The 17,536-nt window shown below is 37.0% G+C and overlaps 1 protein-coding gene across 7 annotated transcripts in view; it reads right to left on the bottom strand.

Annotated features, from left to right (window-relative positions):
- Nucleotides 1-17,536, bottom strand: part of ZFYVE9 (zinc finger FYVE-type containing 9) — a 193,048-nt gene that overhangs the window by 133,457 nt on the left and 42,055 nt on the right. For 6 of the 7 annotated variants that reach the window (XM_070259969.1, XM_070259974.1, XM_070259968.1 and 3 more), the window contains exon 2: nt 190-294. The exons of the other annotated variant lie outside the window; for it this stretch is intronic. The gene's annotated coding sequence lies outside the window, so the exon portion shown is untranslated. The remainder of the gene's footprint in view (nt 1-189; nt 295-17,536) is intronic. 7 annotated transcript variants of the gene reach the window in all.

Here is a 17,536-nt window from a genome sequence, read left to right on the forward strand (position 1 = left end):
CAGTAATTTAAAAATACTCTTTTGCTCTAGATTTAAGTCAAATCTTTTTAAAAACTACACTCCTGATTTATCAAGAGGCAACGTTATAAATGAAGCAAGCAGCATATATACACGAGCATTACTTTCTATAGCACTAGTTGTTTTCTTAAATTCAATCTCTAAGAGAAATAAGAACACTGGTTTTCCTACCTTTTCCTCTTACACACGTGCTAAGGAACAGACTTCTCTGTGCTTACTCATGATGCTTGCTGCACCACCAGCCAGTCCTGCTGACTCAGTATGCTCTGTTTGATCCTAAAGAAAAAACACATTGCTCATTACATTTACAAAAGCAATAAGCCCTAATTTTCTTCATATAAATCTATCATAGCCAGACAAAGAAAAGCTATGGGGCTTAAATAATAAATTACATCTTCAGATTTAAAGACCTAGCCAGCATGGAATGCAGCAGCAGCCACATTTTATTGTACAAGAAGGCCAAAAGTTAAACGTTTCAAAGAACAGTTAAGAATTTTTCCACACTTCTTATTTTCAATGTATATACAAAGCGAAACATCAAAGGCAGGCACTTTCTACCCAATGTCTTTAAGTATGTCAATTCATAAAAATGCCACTTATTTTATACTACAATAGGCCCTCCAAGAATCCAAAGCTAACAAAACTGCCACTCCACAAGAATGTCCTGTCAAGTGTGATTTTTTTTCTATACATACAGCATTTTTGTGGGTGTGAGGAATACTAGCTCGGAGTGTTGAACATCTACTGCCAATCTTCCTCTTTTTACTTGAGGAAGATTGTCAGTAGATGTTCAACACTCCGAGCTAGTATTCCTCACACCCACAAAGATTGTCAGTGAGCTAACATCTGTGCCAATCTTCCTCTATTTTGTATGTGGGACGCTGCCACAGCACAGCTTGATGAGCAGTGTGTAGGTCCATGCCCAGGATCCAGATCTGCGAACCCCAGGACACTAAAGCAGAGCACGCAAACTTAAACTACGCCACCTGGCCAGCCCCCACATGCAGCATTTTTAAATTGAAATACAAAAGCTTCCTGCAAAGATTTTTATTGTCACACAACTGTTTTTCCTCCAAACAGAGTCTCTTACAATTCCAGTCCTCCTCCACTGCTTAGAAGCAACCGATCTACTAACCCAATATTAACCTTTACCATCAGGGGTATGCAAGACAAAGCTTCCTCAAAAGTTATTTCCTTCTTCTGAATATCTGACAATATCCTTCAAGCTACAGTAGTCCATTTAAATATCTCTGTAACGGCTCAGAGACAATCTGAAATTCTTTAAGATCCTAATTTAGCCTTGAACAAGATTAGTAGTTGAAACTAATCAGAACAAAATTAAGAATCTCATATTATCTGTATATAATATCCAACATAATCACAGTATTTTCACAACAAGAAAGTATCTTAGAGATGATCTAATGAACACTACTTAATTTTAAGGATAAACTGAGGTACTAAAAGAAATTTCCTGACATTATTACAAGTATAATTCCATTATCTGATGTGAAAATGACGTGCTTACTAAAAAATAAGAAAGTAAGAATAAGGCCTAAAATTCCAGTTTCCAGAGACCAATAAAAAATAAAGAATGAAAATCACTGGTGAAGGATTTCCCTGTCTTGAGAACTTGAAAAAATACATACAGGCTATATACTCTAAATGAGAGGAGATGTTGATGCTAAGAAATAGACTTACATCTAACAAATAAAGGACAAAAATCATATGAGAAGTATGAAATAGCTGTATGGGGTACAAGTACCAAGGTCAAAATGAGGATGAACCAAAAGTAAGGTCCTCCCCTCTAATACCTACTTAATTGAAAAATTTTTTAAACGAATAAAATTAACTCTATAGATATTCAAAGTTAAATCCTGTATATGTGTATTTTAGTGTGTGAGGCAAGTCCAATAATATTATGTAACTGTCCCAGACATCACAGGTTTTTCTTCTGGAATTATATCTCTTTGACCTTCCAGCCTCAGCTGGCAAAGTCTCAAGCTTGGTTAAGTCCAACTGCCTATACCATCCACGCCCACGAGCAGCTTAAATATGGCTAGATGAAAATTACACAAGATGGTAACCGGTCTCAACCTTACATTTACGACTTCACACCACATTTTCCTTCGTCAATCTACTTTTAACTCCGCACCTCATCCCTACCTTCTGATATGCCTAGAATGTCAATCTCCCTCACTGGACAGTGAGTTCACTGAGAACAAGGGCTGTCTTCATTCTCTGTAACCCAGGGCATAGCGCATAGTGCTCAACAAATGTCTCATGAAGAAATAAACTGAATGAAATTAATAAAGTCCATATTTAAGTAATCAACCTTACAATGAAGATTTCTTCCTCCCCTAGGAATAAATATTCGTGTATGTGTGTGTGCTATTGAGGGAGAGTAAGCAAATGCAAGAGAGAAACAAAAAACAGAAAAATTCTCTAGTGGGAGAGAAAAAAAGTGACAAGGATTTAAACAGTTGGGGAATTTTATCATTATTATATAAACATAGGCCCTTTGACATAATAATTACCCTTCTAGAGATTTATCTTAAGGAAATAATTGGATAAACAGAAGAGACTGAAATAAGTTAACTTGTTGGATTGACAGTTAAAATAGTAAAATACTGGGGCCAGCCTGGTGGTGCAGCAGTTCACACGTTCTGCTTCAGCAGCCCGGGGTCCACTGGTTCAGATCCCAGGTGCAGACCTACACACCACTTGTCAAGCCATGCTGTGGCAGGCGTCCCACCTATAAAGTAGAGGAAGATGGGCATGGATGTTAGCTCAGGGCCAGTCTTCCGCAGCAAAAAGAGGAGGATTGGTGGCAGATGTTAGCTCAGGGCTAACCTTCCTCAAAAAAAAAAAAAAAAGTAAAATACTGGGAAAAATCTAAATGTCAAATGAAAAGAGCAACTTACAAAAATGGTACAAATGGTAAGACTCCACATTGGGGAAAAAAACTTCAAAGTCTTAAAAAATATACACCAAAATATAATAGAGAATCTCTCAATAGTGTTTGAGTGATTTATACACTTTGTAAGCCTCTGTAGTCCTAATTTTTCTTAGGATGAATGTATATTATTCGTTAATAAAGGGAAAGAAAATTGAGGACACATGAATTTCAATTAATAAAAATCTAAGCTATTTAAATTTTTACTTTCAAATATGACAACTAAAAAAGGAAGGGAACAGGAAAGACAAGGATTTTAAAAGATTATCTCCCTAGGATGTGTAACAAGATTAAAATTTTAATTATAATATGGAGAAAGAGAAAGAATCATCATCTAAGAAATCAAGATTTAATTTTTTTAAAATAAACTTATAAAGAAAAATGACAGGAATAAGACGATGTTTAAAATATAAAATGTAGGGGCCGGCCCCGTGGCTGGGTGGTTAAGTTCGCACACTCTGCTTCAGCGGCCCAGGGTTTCACCAGTTCGAATCCTGGGCGCGGACATGGCACCCTCGTTAAGCCATGTTGACGCAGCGTCCCACATGCCACAACTAGAAGGACCCACAACTAAAAATACAGAACTATGTACCGGGGGGCTTTGGAGAAAAAGGAAAAATTTTAAAAAATCTTTAAAATATAAAATGCAGGCAATTTAAAGGAATCTCTGATGTGGACATGTTTATAACAGAAGAGATTTATGAAGGTAATAATTTCCAAAATCCTGGCCATAGGTTAAAGGAAAAGAAAATAAGGAGGATAAACTAGAATATATTCTCAATTAAATACTGTTTCCTTTCTTGGCTCCGATTAATACTATTCACCACAGAAATATTCCATATCAGCTTAGTAACCAACTTCTCAGTAACATTTCCACCAGGAAGTCTGACAAGGACTTAAACTCAATACGTACAAAACTGTATTCAATCTTCCAAAGTCCTCTTTCTTGGTTCCCTATCCTAGGCTGGGTGGGGTTCTCAAGGTAGGTGTGGCAGATTATACAGTCATGTGTTGCTTAATAACAGGGATATATTCTGAGAAATGTGTCCTTAGGCAATTTTGTCATTGTGCAAACATCAGGGTATACTTACACAAACCTAGATGGTATAGCTTACTATCTATACTTAGGCTCTATGGTATAGCCCTTTGCTCCTAGGCTACAAATCTGTACAGCATGTTACTGTACTGAATATTGTAGACAATTGTAACACAATAATAAGTATTTGTGTATCTAAACATGGAAAAGGTACAGTAAAAAAATACTATCAAAGACAAAAAATGCTACACCTGTAGAGGGAACTTACCATGAGAGGAGCTTGCAGGACTGAAGTTGCTCTGGGTGAGTGAGTGAGTGAGAGGTGAGTGAAAGTGATGCCCTAGAATGTTACTGTACAGTACTGTAGACTTTATAAGCACTGAACACTTAGGCTACACTAAATTTATAAAAAATATTTTCTTTCTTCAAAAATAAGTTAACCTTAGCTTACTGTAACTTTTTCTACTTTATAAATTTTTTAATTTTTTTAACGTTTTGACTCTTTTTGTAATAACACAGCTTAAAACATAAACACTGTATACCTGTTCAAAAATTCTTTTTTTTTATATCCTGATTCTATAAGCTTTTTCTATTTTTTTTTTTTTTTTACTTTTTAAACTTTTTTTGTTAAAAACTAATATACAAACATACATAGCCTAGGTCTACACAAGGTCAGGATCATCAATATCACTGTCTTCCAACTCCACATCTTGTCCCACTGGAAGGTCTTCAGGGGCAATAACACACATGGAGCTGTCATCTCCTATGATAATAATGCCTTCTTCTGAAATACATCCCGAAGGTTTGTTTACACCAGCATCATCACAAATAGGTAAGTAATGCACTGCACTATGATGACATGAAGATGGCTACGATGTCACTAGGTGATACGAATTTTTCAGATCCATTATAATCTTGTGGAGCTGTTGTCATATACACAGTCTGTAGTTGACCAAAATGTCGTTATGTGGTGCATGACTGTATTTCTAAAAACAGGGGCTATATTTCCTATCCCACATGATCTTCCTACAAGACTGGTGAAATCTTTGCCCCCTTCCTCTAAAACTGGGCAGACTTTCAGGACTTCAACTAATAGAGCAAAACAGGAGGGACACTACGGTAACTTCCAAGGCTAGGTCATAAAAGGTAATACAGTTTCTGCCTGGTCTTCTTGGGACACTCAGTCTTGGAATCCAGTTATCATCTGGCCCATGTACCTTCACATATACGAATGAGCAAGCCTCAAGATGACTCTAGCCCTAGCCACTGTCTGACTACAACTGCATGGAGACCCTAAGAGAGAACCACCTAGCAGGCCCAGTCAATCCCCAGAACCACAAGAGATAGTAATTAAGTTGTTGTTTTAAGCCACTATGTTTTGGTGTAATTTATTACATAGCAATAGGTATATGTAACGGTAGGTTAGTAATCTGATACTCTTCAACCCAATCTTATATAAATATTCTAAAGAAAAAGGTAAGAACCATAAGAGGGACATGCCAAAAAAAAGACCCAGTGATGGCAGCCTCTCCTCTGTTGAGCTATTTAGCTCTGACTCCAAATTTGAATATCCCATTCAATAAAACAGCCTTTGGGCTTCTTAGAGTACAGTTTAGGAAACACTTCATACTCAAGCAAGAAGCCAGGTGAGGGAGGAGGTTTTACCTCCTTCTATAGTAGCTTATCAAATTTTCCTCTAAACAACGTATGGTACTCTACGAATAAGTAAAGAGTTCTGGTAAATGCATTTTTTCCCTGGTTAACTTTCCAGTACCATTTTAGTTCTTCTCATAGATTGGTACTCCAGGAACTCATCTAGCTAGCTAGCTCCTTAATGAGTCTATGCATCATCACCCACCTGGCTCAAAAGCTTGAGTCCCATTCTAGGTACTACCTCTCATTCTCCCCGCCTCTACATTCAATCTAAAACCAAGTCTTTGTCAACTTTGCCTTTTAAAACTCTCAAATCCATCCACTTCTCTCCATTCCCATTGCCATATCTCACATCACCAACATATTTCTGTTGCCTAGATTTTTGCAAGAATCCTCACTAGTCTCCCTGCCCCCGTTTTGTATCCATCTAGCCTATTCTCTACACAAACACAAAACACAAGTCTGATATTATTTTTGTATTTAACAGCATTCAATGGTATCCTATTGTCCTAAAGTCCACAGCTCTGTTTGATTTGGTTTCTGCTTACCTCTGCAGTATGACACCTTCTCTCTATTCTCAAATTCTTGCTCTATGTACTTGTCATCCTGACCAACTAAACTTTCAATTCTCAATCTTGCTCATCTCCACTCCTCAAAACAGACCCTCAAACTGATACATGCTACAACACGGATGAACCTTGAAAACATTAAGCTAAATGAAAAAAACCAGTCACAAAAGACCACATATCATATGGTTCTATTTATATGCAATGTCCAAAATAGGCAAATCCTTAGAGACAGAAATTAGACTAGTGGTTGTCAGGGGATAGGGAAAGGAGAGAACAGGCAATGACTGCTATTGAGTACAAGGGGATTTTTTGGGGGTGATGAAAATATTCTGGATTTAGATAGTCGTGATGGTTGCACAACTTGATACTGAAAACCACTGAACGCATCCTTTAAAAGAGTGAATTTTATGGTATGTAAATCATTTCTCAATAAAACTGTTGTAAAACAAAACAAAACAGGCCTTCATACATTATTATTTAGGCCTGGAATACTCTGCCCCTGTGACTGTTACTTGACTAATTCTTACTTATCCTCCCTTATCCTACCCTGCACACCACATCTTTCATGAAGCCCTTTTAATCTAGGTCTAGGACAGGTGCTCCTTTTTTCTCATGTATCTTTTACTTCCTCTATGATAGCACTCATCAGCTAAACTACGAATTTTTAACTGTTTGTCTCCCCCTTCCAGGCTACTGAGGTGTTTCAGGATAGAGACAGCTTCTGTCTTATTTATCATTGTATCCCTGGTATCCAGCACAATGTTTGGCACAGAGTAAGTCTACTCACCACTTGTGATACAAAGTACAATAACTAAACGACTAGCTTTCAAAGCACTTCCACCTAGGAAATTTTTCCCTACAAAGGATCCCAACAGTCGTGCTGAGACTGCTAAGACTCTAATGTACTTACTATTTCAAAGTTTATTAATGCCAATATATAATTATTAGTTTGCATACTGAAGAACAGTTCAAACTTAAACCATGTTTTATCAAGGTTTTCCATCCATAATCACAACTCTTCAGATAGCTCCTATTATATTTTGATAACTTGACTTAACTTTAAAGAAAGAAAAAATGTCACCTGAAAGTTATATACCATTATAATCCAATGTTACTGCAATAAAAAAGAAAGAAAGAAAAAATGTGATTCAAGAGCATCTATGAATACAATCATGGGATATCTAACAAAACTGGGGTCAGAATTTCAAATCAACCATTACCAATATTTAAGATTTGCTTCTCTGATGTTTAATCCAAATGAACATTTTTTATAAATAGTCAGCAGAGTTTGGTGAAGGAGCACTGGCTCAGGACTCTGGCAAATCCAGGTTTGAATTCATGCTCTAGCATTTAACAGCTGTTGCTGCGTTGAACAAGTTACTTAAGCTTTCTGAGTCTCAGTTTCTTTATACTTTTTATGAAAGCTATACTTTGCAAGATAGCTTTAATGATGAAGAACCTGTTTATATAAAGTGCCTTGCTTAGGTATAATAATAAGTGCTCAATAAATGATAGCACCTATTATTTGTCAAAAAGCAATTTATTGTGAAAGAATTACAAGAGAAAGGCAGAGTGTGATTTGAATCATAAAACCAACCAGTAGTCTGGTTTATATATACAATTAATAATCCATCAAGGTCATTGGTCTTAAGTGACCAATTTAAGTCCAAACAATGAAAAGAAACCCAGGAACAAAAACGTAACCTGACTATTCAACTTTCTGAAGAGGTAAGTATCTCTGAGTCTAAAAAAAACATGCTTTCAATAGGAACACCCTCACTCACAGTGGCAGAAAAAAGAAATGAGATAGTCTTTGAGAAGAGCTTTATTCCTGTAGTTCAAGACCAAAGTACATTAAGGGAGCAAGATCTGAGAAGCTGACATTGTTGCTACCCCATGTTCACACAGGGCTTCAATTTCCAGGATATCAATCCAGCATCTTTCACAAACACTGAATTCTCAGTAAAGAGCTATTAGAACCAGGTGGTTGTTTTCATTTAGCACACACTAAACAAAAAGCACAGTTTAACAAATATTGGGAAACACGAAATCAGATGGATCCAATATACATATGCACTGAAACCTCTAGAACAGCAAGTGATCCGAGACTGGCACTAAAACAAGGAACATGTATAACTCTCATTTCTGAAGTAATAAGACTCAAGATTATATAAACAAATTTGTGTACACATAATATAGGTCCAGAGACTTTTCAGATATACAACATCTCTAAAGTAGTAAATAGATTATTTATCCATGACTAGAATCATAAATTAAGACTATATTAGCTTAAGTCCCTATCTTTAATTTCTAGAAAGTATATATCTATTGGATTATCTTTACCAACAGAATTCTAGAATTGCCCACCTCTTACCCCATACATACACATACTTTTTATTAATATTATTTTATTGAGGTCATATTGGCTTATAACACTGTGCACATTTTCAGGTGTACATTATTATATTTCAGTTTCTGTGTAGACTACATCGTGTTCATCACCAATAGTCTAGTTTTTCTCCATCACCCTACATATATGCCCCTTTACCCCATTCTCTTTCCCCTCATCCACTTCCCCTCAGACAACCAGTAATCTCTTCTCCTTATCTATGTGTTTGTTTATCTTCCATATATGAGTGAAATCACACAGTATTTGTTTTTTCCTGACTTATTTCACTTCGCATAACACCCTCAAGGTCCATCCGCATTGCTGCAAATGGCATGATTTTGTCTTTTTTTATGGTTGAGTAGCATTCCATTGTGTATATAAACCACATCTTCTTTATCCATTCATCAATTGATGGGCACTTGGCTTGCTTCCACATCTTGGCTATTGTGAATAATGCTGCAATGAACATACGGGTACATACATCTTTTTTTTTTTTTTTTAAAGATTTTTATTTTCTTTTCCTTTTTCTCCCCAAAGCCCCCGGTACATAGTTGTATACTCTTCGTTGTGGGTTCTTCTAGTTGTGGTATGTGGGACGCTGCCTCAGCGTGGTTTGATGAGCAGTACCATGTCCGCGCCCAGGATTCGAACCAACGAAACACTGGGCCGCCTGCAGTGGAGCGCGCGAACTTAACCACTCGGCCACGGGGCCAGCCCCCATACATCTTTTTGAATTATTGATTTCATGTTCTTTGGGAAAATACCCAGTAGTGCAATAGCTAGATCATACAGTATTTCTATTTTTAATTTTTTGAGAAATCTCCACACTGTTTTCCATAGTGGCTGCACCAGTTTGCATTCCCATCAGCAGTGGATGAAGGTTCCCTTTTCTCCACATCCTCTCTAACACTTGTTATTTCTTGTTAATTATAGCCATTCTGACAGGTATGAGATGATATCTCACTGTAGTTTCAATTTGCATTTCCCTAATGATTAACGATGTTGAACATCTTTTCATATGCCTGCTGGTTATCCATATATCTTCTTTGGAAAAATGTCTGTTCAGATCCTCTGCTCATTTTTTGATTGCATTGTTCATTTTTTTGTTTAGCTGTATGAGTTCTTTATACATTTTGGAAATTAACCCCTTGTCGGATATATGATTTGCAAATATTTTCTCTCAGTTAGTGGTTGTCTTTTCGTTTTGTTCATGGTTACCTTTGCTGTGCAGAAGCTTTTTAGTCTGATGTAGTCTCATTTGTTTATTTTTTTTTTGTTTCCCTTGCCTGAGTAGACATAGTATTTGAAAAGATACTGCTAAGACCAATGTCAAAGAGCATACTGCCCACGTTTTCTTCTAGGAGTTTTAAGGTTTCAGGTCTTACATTCACTCAAATCTTTAATCCATTTTGAGTTAATTTTTGTGTATGGTGTAAGATAATGGTCTACTTTCATTCTTTTGCTTGTGGTTGACCAGTTTTCCCAACACCATTTATTAAAGAGACTTTCCCATCTCCACTGTATGTTCTTGGCTCCTTTGTCGAAGATTAGCTGTCCATAGATGTGTGGTTTTATTTCTGGGATCTCAATTCTGTTCTATTGATCTGTGTGTTTGTTTTTGTGCCAGTACCATGCTTTTTTGATTACTACAGCTTTGTAATATATTTTGAATTCTGAGAGTGTGATACCTCCAACTTTGTTCTTTTTTCTCAGGATTGCTTTGGCTACTCAGGGTCTTTTATAGTTCCACATAAATTTTAGGGTTTTTTATTCTATTTCCATGAAGAATGTTGTTCTATTTCTGTGAAGAATGCTCACACATTTTCATTGCAAGATAAAATACCATGTTCCATGGAAACCTATGAAGTTAACTAGTTGACTAACCTGGTGTGAACTCCTGATTTAAGCTGAATCAATTACAGACCCTTCTACACTACTCCTGAGAGAGACAGCTGCAATCCCTGCCTTTGGATTCTGTGAGATATCTTGGTATCCTTATAAAACTCCCCTGTTTTCTTAAGCAAGCTCCAGCTGGTTGCTTTAACTTACAACAAGAGTCTTAACAAATACCACATGATCCAGCTATTGCACTACCGGGTATTTATCCAAAGAATATGAAATCAATAATTCAAAAAGATATATGTACCCCTATGTTCACTGCAGCATTATTCACAATAGCCAAGATGTGGAAGCAACCCAAATACCCATCAACTGATGAATGGATAAAGAAGATATGGTATATGTACACAATGGAATACTACTCAGCCATAAAAAAGGCAAAATCGTGCCATTTGCAACAATGTGGATGGACCTTGAGGGTGTTATGTGAAGCAAAATAAGTCAGAGAAAGACAAATATCATATGACTTCACTCATATGTGGAAGATAAACACACATGTAGATAAGGAGAACAGATTGGTGGTTACCAGAAGGGATGGGAGTGAAGGGAGGGTGAAAGGGGTAAAGGGGCACATATGTATGGTGATAGACAAAAACTAGTCTATTGGTCAAGTCAATCAACGTGATACACTACATTAACAAAATGAGAAACAAAAACCACATGATCATCTCAATAGATGCAGAGAAAGCATTCGACAAGATCCAACATCCATTTATGATAAAAACCCTCAATAAAATGGGTACAGAAGGAAAGTACCTCAACATAATAAAGGCCATATATGACAAACCCACAGCCAACATCATACTCAATGGACAAAAACTGAAAGCCATCCCTCTGAGGACAGGAACAAGACAAGGGTGCCCACTTTCACCACTCCTATTCAACATAGTACTGGAGGTGTTGGCCAGAGCAATTCAGCAGGAAAAAGAAATAAAAGGAATCCAAATAGGCAATGAAGAAGTAAAACTCTCACTGTTTGCAGACAACATGATCTTATATATAGAAAACCCCAAAGAATCCATAGGAAAACTATTAGAAACAATCAACAGCTACAGCAAAGTTGCAGGGTATAAAATCAACATACATAAATCAGTAGCATTTCTATACACTAACAATGAACTAACAGAAAAAGGTCCACAGATCAATGGAACAGAATTGAAAGCCCAGAGATAAAACCACACATCTATGGACAGCTAATCTTCGACAAAGGAGCGGAGGGCCTACATTGGAGAAAAGAAAGTCTCTTTAACAAATGGTGCTGGGAAAACTGGACAGCCACATGCAAAAGATTGAAAATTGACCATTCTTTTTCACCACACACCAAAATAAACTCAAAATGGATCAAAGACCTAAAGATGAGGCCTGAAACAATAAGTCTTCTAGAAGAGAATATAGGCAGTACACTCTTTGACATCAGTTTCAAAAGAATCTTTTCGGACACTATAACTCCTCAGTTGAGGGAAACAATAGAAAGAATAAACAAATGGGACTTCATCAGACTAAAGAGCTTCTTCAAGGCAAGGGAAAACAGGATTGAAACAAAAAACAGCCCACTAATTGGGAAAAAATATTTACAAGCCACTTATCCAACAAAGGGTTAATCTCCATAATATACAAAGAACTCACACAGCTTAACAACAAAAAAACAAACAACCCGATCAAAAAATGGGCAGAGGACATGAACAGACATTTCTCCAAAGAAGATATAAGTATGGCCAATAGACACATGAAAAGATGTTCATCATCACTAATCATCAGGGAAATGCAAATCAAAACTACACTAAGATATCACCCTACACCTGTTAGATCGGCAAAAATATCCAAAACCAAGAGTGACAAATGTTGGAGGTTGTGGAGAAAAAGGAACCCTCATACACTGTTGGTGGGAATGCAAACTAGTGCAGCCACTATGGAAAACAGTATGGAGATTTCTCAAAAAGTTAAAAATAGAAATACCTCATGACCCAGCCATCCCACTACTGGGTATCTATCCTAAGAACCTGAAATCAGCAATCCCAAGAGTCCCATGCACCCCTATGTTCATCGCAACATTATTTACAATAGCCAAGACGTGGAAGCAACCTAAATGCCCAGAAACTGATGATTGGATAAAGAAGATATGGTATATATACACAATGGAATACTACTCAGCCATAAAAAAGGACAAAATTGTTCCATTTGTATCAACATGGATGGACCTTGAGGGTATTATGTTAAGCAAAATAAGCCAGACAGAGAAAGACAAACTCTATATAACTCCACTCATAGGTGGAAGTTAACATATAGACAAGAACTGATCGGTGGTTACCAGGGAAAAGGGAGGGTCGGGGGAGGGCACAAAGGGTGAAGTGGTGTACCCACAACATGACTAACAATAATGTACAACTGAAATCTCACAAGGTTGTAATGTATCATAATCTCAATAAAAAAAAAAAACTAATCTACTGGTGGTGAACACGATGCAGTCTATACAGAAACTGAAATATAATAACGTATGCCTGAAATGTACACAATGTTTAAGCCAATATGACCTCAATAAAATAACTTTTTTAAAAAAAGAGTCTTAACAAACATATCCCAATGGTATCACATAAACTGAGACAAACGATCTCAAAATCAGTTTCAACCTTAATTGCATCCCGAAAATTTCAAAGGTTAGACACTAACCCAGATGTACTCTGATGTACAAGTGGATAATAAACAGATAAATTCATTGAGGGGAGGGTCTTATCTTTTGGATTATTCTAGGTAGCAGACTGACAGTAAGATACAATTTGTACATCACAAATTGATGCATCAAGGGTAATGACAAATGTATAGAAAGCAGTGTTATGACTCACCACTAATCCAGTCACAACAAATGACACATTTCACATACAAAGTACCAACTATTGGAAAACTACACAAATTGGTAAGTTCATAAAGTTGTTTACCTTAATATTTTCAGTAAAATTAGATACCATGTATGCTCCTACCTTGACATCTTTGTGAGCATTTAAAGCATTATATCTTACTTTCAACAATGTCAAATTTAAGAAGAGCAAAACCTGAATTGCCTCAGCCAAAGCTTGGAATAGCTGAGTTGGATGAAAGAAGCCCATGCTCAAATTACTAGTATTATAAACACTATGAATATTATATGACAATCCAAAGAAAATCTCTAATTGCAGTGCTCTCCCAGTTCTATTTTTTCTCCCTTATTCTTCCAAAACTTCAAGTACTATCTCCATGTGAAAGACCCTCAGATTTCTCTAACTCTCATCTCTTACTCAAATTCCAAAGCCCCAGCTTCGCCTACCTGACATATACTACTTCTCCATCTGGATGTTCCACTACACCTCAAACTAAAAACAGTGAATCCTTCACATTCAAGAGGAATATTTTCTCAAAAGAGTTGTCTCTCTTAATGTCTCCCCTTCACCTCCCACACATGACCCCACTCTTTTCTGGCTTCTTTCGCCATCTCAGCAACATTCAATTTTAATAGATCACATTCTCCACCTTTATGAAACTCGTCTACCATGACTTATATGAAACTAAAAATTATGATTTTCTTCTACTTCTTTGACATCTCCCTCTCACCTTTATCTCTGACTCCTCCTCTTCTTCCCAACCTTAGTCGAAATTCCTCAGATTCCTATACTCAGTCATCTTCTTTTCTTGATTTATATTCATTTACAAGGGAATTCTATCTACTACGTTTGCCTCAAACAACATCTGTTAACAAGTCCCAATTTCCTTTTCTCCACTTCAGAACTTCTCTGGGTTCCACCTGTATATATACAAGAGATTATTCAAAGTCTCCATGTTTCATAGACATCTCAAACTCATTATGTACAGCTACTCTCATAATAATCAATTCTGTTTCTTCTCTGTTCCCTATATCATCATCTACACAGTTGCTCATGATATAGTCATTCTGCATCCCTCCCTCTCCATGATGCTCACCATCAACATTCAATCTCCTAAAATTGACGAAAATCCCTTTACTCTGTCCACACCCACTACCTTGGTCCAAGTCACTGTTATCTCACATCTGGATTACTGAAATAATCTCTTCAACGATCTTCTCATATCTATTTTTGCCACCTCCTCCCCCAATCGATTCTCCACTCAGCAGTAAAAGTAATCTTCAAAATGAACTAATCAAAGGTCAACAAAGAAACGAAAAGAGAAAACAAAAACTACCTTGAGACGAATGAAAATGGAAATACAAAATACCAAAATTTATGACATGCAGCAAAAGCAGTTCTAAGAAGGAAGTTCATAGCAACAGAAGCCTATCTCAAGAAATAAAAAAACTCACAGAAACAACATAACTTTACACTTCAAGGAACTCCAGAAAGAAGGACAAAGCCCAAAGTTAGTAGAAGGAAGGAAATAACAAAAGATCAGAGCAGAAACAAATCAAATAGGACGAAAAAGGCAACAGAAAAGATCAATGAAACTAAAACCAATTCTCTGAAAAAATAAAAGTGACAAATGTTTAGCTAGACTCACCAAGAAAAAGAGAGAGTTCAAATAAATAAAATCAGAAAGGAAAGAGGATACATTACAATTGATATCATAGAAATACAAAGGATCATAAACGCTTTCAGAGTTGTAGCCTGGGCTGTTGGAGTGCCCACCGTGCTGCAGTGGCCCCACACATGGGAACACTCTCCACCAAGTGGCGTGGCTCAGCCTGCACAAAGGAGCCCCCACAAAGTACAGCAACTCAGCCAAGTCAGCTGCACAGAGCTGACTCACACATGAAAGAAAGCACCCCTCCCTCCCACCCAGTGCACCAGCTTGGCCAGTCCCATGCCAAGTACAGTGGTGCTGCACCAGAGCAACCTGCTGGTAAAGCACAGAGGCCCCACCTACACATGTTTGTGTGACCTGCCAAGAGGCTGCGGCCAGCGTGCAAATGCAGAGAAGCCTTACTGGCACAACTTCCAGCAGAACCGAGCAGGATGAGAAAACACAGCTTCTTGCACACCTCCCAGCACTGGAAGGTGGAATCTGTGACCTGATACTAACACAAATGTGCCAGCAGAGGATCACTTCATCAAACACCATGAAGAACTACATTAACAATTTAGAGAAGAAGGAAAATGACAAGTCTCCAGAAGCCAATTCTTAAGTCACAGAAATTTACAATCTAAATGACAGAGAAGTCAAAATAGGTTTCATAAAGAAACTCTACAAGTTACAAGAAAACTCAGAAAGTTCAAATGACCTCAGGAATAAAATTAACAGGCAGAAGGAATACTTCATCAAGGATATTGAAACTCTAAAAAACACACCAAACAGAAATTCTGGATATGAAGAACACAATTGATGAGATAAAAAATAATCTAGAATCCATAAAAAATAGAGCTGACATTATGGAGGACAGAATTAGTGATTCAGAGGATAGAAATAAAGAAATGACTCAGGTGGAGGAGGAGGGAGAACTAAGATTTTTTTAAAATGAGGAAATTCTTTGAGAGCTAGCTGACTCAATTAGGAAAAGCAACATAAGGATTATAGGTATTCCACAGGAAAAAGAAAGAGAGAAAGGAGCAAAGAGCTTGTTCAAACAAATAATACCTGGAGAAAGAACTGGACCTTCAAGTATATGAAGCCAAGAGAACTCCTAATTACATCAAAGCAAAAAGACCTCCTCCAAGGCATATAATGCTAAAAATGGCAAAAGCCAATGACAAAGAGAAAATATTACAGGCAGCAAGACAGAAAAAAAGTAACCTACAAAGGAACCCCTACCAGGCTTTCAGCAGATTTCTCAGCAGAAATCTTACAGGCTAAGAGAGAATGGAATGATATAGACAAACTACTGAAAGACAAAAACTTTCAGACAAGAATACTCTATCCAGTGAAACTATCCCTCAGATACAATGGAGTAATAAAAGCTTCCCCAGATAAACAAAAGCTAAGGGAGTTCATTGCCACTAGGCCTGCCTTACAAGAAATGTTGAAAGGAGCCCTCCCATCTGAAACTAAAAAGCACACACCTCAGCTCTAAAGATAAACACAGGCTCAGAGTGAAGGGATAGACGATGACACTCCAAGCATATGGAAGGCAAAAGAAAGCAGGTGTTGCCATACTTATATCAGACAAAGCAGACTTCAAGACAAAACAGACAATGAGAGACAAAGGAGGGCAGTAAGAATGATAAAAGGGACATTCCATCAAGAGGACGTAACACTTACGAACATATATGCACCTAACACAGGAGCACCAAAGTATATAAAGCAACTACTAACAGACCTAAAGGGAGAAATTAACAGCAACACTATAATAGTAGGGGACCTCAAATCCATTTATACCAATCAACAGATCACGCAGATAGGAAGTCAACAAAGAAATAGTGGAATTAAATGAAACACTAGATCAGAAGGACTTAATACATATACATAGAACATTCCATCCAAAAACAGCAGAATACACATTCTTTTCAAGTGTACATGGAACATTCTCAAAGATAGATCATATGCTGAGAAACAAGGCAAGCCTCAACAGACTTAAGAAGTAAGTATCATATCAAGTATCTTTTCCGACCACAGTCCTATCAAACTAGAAATCAACTACAAAAAAAAGCTGGGAAAGTCATAAATATGTGGAGACTACACAACATGCTAATGAACAACCATTAGATCAATGAAGAAATCAAAGGAGAAATAAAAAAATACCTAGAGACAAATGAAAATAAGACATACCAGCTCTTGTGGGAAGCAGCAAAAGTAGTTCTAAGAGAGAAATTTATAGCAATATAAATTGAGGCCCACCTCAACAAACAAGAAAATCTCAGATAAGTAATTTTAAACTACACCTAACGGAACCAGAAAAAGAAGAACAAACAAAGCCCAAAGTCAGCAGAAAAAGGGAAGTTATAAAAATTAGAGCAGAAATAAATGAAATTGAAACAAAAAAAAAGTAGAAACCATCAATGAAACTAAGAGCTGGTACTTGGAGAAGATAAACAAAACTGACAAACTCTTAGCCAGATTCACTAAGAAAAAAAGAGAGAAGTCTT

The sequence above is a fragment of the Equus caballus genome, chromosome 2 (genome assembly GCF_041296265.1).
Source record: "Equus caballus isolate H_3958 breed thoroughbred chromosome 2, TB-T2T, whole genome shotgun sequence".
In the NCBI taxonomy this organism is placed as follows: domain Eukaryota; kingdom Metazoa; phylum Chordata; class Mammalia; order Perissodactyla; family Equidae; genus Equus; species Equus caballus.